Genomic DNA, 4,069 nt, shown 5'->3' on the forward strand with positions numbered 1-4,069 from the left:
TTCCATCTTGTCAGAACTGCCTTTTGTTGGGCTTCTAATATTACACTATTTAAAAGGTCCCAGTCCTCCTGTACACCTTTATCACTCAGTCTGTTCTCCTATGGCACTTGCCTACTGACTCTGCTTGAATCAGTTGAAATCTGCCTTTTGAAATCCAGTGTCTTGGTTCTGTTGACCTCATGCTTTCCCCATCTTTTAATCATGAATTCTATCATATTATGATCACTTCCTCCCTAGTTTCACTTCTTCCCTAGTTCACATCCTCTACCAGCTCTTCCCTGTTGGTTAGGATAGGATTCAAGACTGAGGATTCCTTAATTGTATCCTCAGCTTTCTGGAACAGAAAATTGTCCTCCGCACAAGTTGAGAAATTTTACCTTTATCTTCACACAAATACATTTTGAATTGCTATCTTCTTCTTGAACTAGGAAACAAGTGTGTATTTTTGACATACAAAGCAATGCCACCACCTTTCTCACTGTTTTGTCCTTTTAAAACTGTGTAGCCCTCAATGTTGACATTCCAGTCATAAGAGCTGTCCCACTATGCCTCTATGGCACCGATTGGATCATAGTTCTTTTCACAAGCTATGACTTCCAGCTCATCTTGTTTGTTCCCCATACTTCTCACGTTTATATGCCTACCTCAGATGTATTTCCATTCTGTGACCTACTTGTTTTCATTTTGCGCCACTTGTTGCTGTCCTGTGACTTTGGCCCTGTCCCAGAGTTGAGATGCTTTTCTGGTCCATTCCCCTCTGGACTGTTTGCTCTATTGCTGAAAAGTTTTATTCATCATCCACTATGGGACCTAGTTTAAAGCCCTCCTTACTAGATTGACCAGATGACTCCCAAAAGATGCTTTTTCCTGTCCTGGTTAGATGGATCCCATCTCTTGATAGCAGTTTTTCTCCCCAGAACAGCTGCTTATTGCCAAAGAATCCAAAGCCTTTACAGTGACATTACTATCTCAGACACATATTTACTTCCATTTAATACTCGCCTGGGCCCTTAACTTCCACTAGAAGGATTGATTGGAATACCACTTTTGCTCCAAGGTCCTTAATCCTCCTCCCCAGAGCTCATAGTTGCTTCTGATCTGCTCCGAGTCATTCCTGGCCATGCCATTGGTGCCTACATGGCCAAACAGGAGGGATAGACGAGCTCTGGCAATCTTTCTGTGACATCCTGAATATGGGCTCTGGGCAGACAGCACACCTCCCAGGACTCCAAATCTAGATAACAAATTGGTGCTTTTGTGTCCCAAAGAAATAAGTCACCAACCACCACTACTCTTCTTTCTTTTTGGGGCAATGGTCTTGAAGCACCCATCTCTGGGGCCCTATACTTCCTGCTGTCTAGACTGCTGAGTCCCCTAGGTCCTTTGGCTTTTTCCCAGCTGTTCTACTGCAGAGTGCTTGAAAGCAGTTGCTGATTTCAGTCTATTACTTTTGGATTCTGGGATCCTTTTTCTTGTAATCAAACATTGCCACTTCTCTTTTACCTTTAGCTTCCCCATTGCCAGCTTCTTATGACTTCTATCCAAGAAGGATTAATTTCCCTGCTAGCACACAGAATGGATACCTGTCCTTTGAGTCCTTCAATCTTTTCCTCCAAGAGGGACACCAGGGTACACTTGGTGCAGATGGAATGCACTCTAGTCTTTGGAAGGAATACAAACATGGCACATTCCATGCAAATAATGACTGATGATCCAGTCTCCTTGTATGGAAACAAAGCAAAGAAAAAAAAGAAAGCAAGAAAACTGCACACATATGTATGCCCACATACACATGTGCATGCACAGAGCCTCATCCTCCACCCTGGATTCCAGGCAGACTCCCTCTCTGTTTGTGCCTTGATGTTACATTGGCTGAAGGCAGAGTAGATTTGCACTTTTACAGACTAAGTCAGAGATGTATAGCATAAACTTTTGTATGTAGAGGGCTTACTTCATCAGATGCTGTGAAGGGACTGCTGTTACACTGATCGTTCCCTCTTTTCTCTCTAAATTCTCCCTTGCACTAAGAGCAGGTGTAGCCATGCAGAATTGAGATCATTATTGTTCTGAGCCCTCCTGGGTTTTCCCCTATGCTGAGAAATTTCTCACCAAATCAGTTAAGTTGAATTTACAATCCCTTTGTGCCAGCAGAGAAACGCAAAAGAGCCACTGTGTCCTGTTTTCTCATAAAGCAGGGTTCTTTCAGTAGGTTGTTTCAGATTATGGAATTGTATTTTTTGTTAATATTTGTTATTCACAATCTGCATTTCTTATAATTCTAGACACCAGTCAAGACCCACCTGAAAAATAGAATTCAGCACTTAGTGTTGTGCCATTTATATCTGATCTGTTTGATCTTGCATGTCAGTGCTGTTTGTTTACTGTGATTTTATTTGATGTGGAAAGTGCCAACATGAATTCATAAAGGAGTGTATATGTATGCAGTCTATTGTATTATAACATTTAATTACCATATGCTATATTTTTATTTGCTTTCTATGTGGCACCACTCACTTCCCTGGTGAGTTTCCACACCAAGGGAAATAGAGATAATGTATATTGCATCAGACCAACCAGCAGCTGTAAAACAAATCATTATTCTATGTTTTTTTTCAGCCATGGGAGAATAAGAATTAAACTGAACCATCTTTCAGCTGAACCCTGAAGGATTAGGAAAAAGGAATCCTAGGAAATGTAAGGCTTGCTTCTGTATACTATTAGGGGCAAGGAGTTATGAGGCCACTGTTAGGAAATTAAAATTTCATTGTGTGCCCCCCAAGTTCTAGTATTGTGAAAGACAATAAATAGTAAGTCCCTATTTACTTTCTCCATGCTGTTTATGGCTTTATAGACCTTTATCACCACCCCCCCAGTCATCTTTTCTCTGTCTTGCCTGTTTAGTCTCTCTTTATGCAGAAGCCTATCAAAGCCACTGATCATCCTTCCTGTCCTTTTCTGTATGTTCCTTTTCTACTTCTAGAATACCCTTTTGGAGGTGTGGGTACCAGAATAGCATGCAGTATTCATGGATGTGGGCATATCAGAGATTTCTACAGTGACGTTTTTTGGTTTGTTTTGGATCTCTTCCTTAATAATTCCCAACAGTCTTTTGCTTGCCTTTTTGACTGGGCTGTTTTCAGAGAACTATCCACAGTAATTCCAAGATCTCTCTCCTAAGTATTGACAGCTAATATAGAGCCCATCATCCTGTACGTGCATCTCAGGTTATTTTTTCCCCTGGTGCATCACTTCACACTTATCAGCATTGATGCTCGTGGCTCTCGGGAAGCGTGAAGCAGTTGTAATCAAGGGAAAACCTCCAACTGACTTCACTAGGACAACACCAGGCCTTAAATGTCTAGATGAGAGTGCTGTTATTCTTCAGCCAATAGCTGGCACCTAAAACTGACAAAGGAAAGTGCTTCTCAGCTGCTTACTACAGTGCAATCATGATCGCACTCAGCTGAGTGAATAAAAAATAGTTCAGTAAAAGAGTCTGTAATTTAAAACCTTGTAGTTTATTTCTCTTGACTTAACAACAGTTTTCACACAACAGGATCAAAAATAGAAACTAACATGCAGCTTTAGCTCTCAGCTACTGGCCTCTGAGATTCTTCCTCCATGAAACTGAACACTAGAATGGAAAACAGAACGTTAGTTTAAATTAGGAATTAATGAAAATTCTTCTTACCTTGTTGCCCCTTTTAATTTAGTTTCCATGGAAACAGGACTTGAAAGGCTGCCTGTAGCAAGTCGCTAAGAGGAAAAAAGTCTGCCTTGTCTCTTTTAGCTCTCAAGTACCAGCTGAGTCAGGGAAATTACTAGTTTTTTAAATGTTTTCCTTTTTTTTTTAACTCTTTGACTAAGAGACATGATTTCTTGATGGACAAATCTCAGGTTGGACAATTATGTTGGCTACATTTGCATCTCAGTGATTCAAGATGAACATGGGCCGGCAGTGTGGGGATGCAGTCAGAAAGGCCAACCACACCTTGTCATGCATCCACAGATGCATCTCGAGCAGGTCCAAGGAGGTGATCCTCCCCCTCTATGCGGCACTGGTCAGGCC

The sequence above is a fragment of the Crocodylus porosus genome, unplaced genomic scaffold (assembly GCF_001723895.1).
Source record: "Crocodylus porosus isolate Cpor-Errol unplaced genomic scaffold, CroPor_comp1, whole genome shotgun sequence".
NCBI classification, from domain to species: Eukaryota; Metazoa; Chordata; order Crocodylia; family Crocodylidae; genus Crocodylus; species Crocodylus porosus.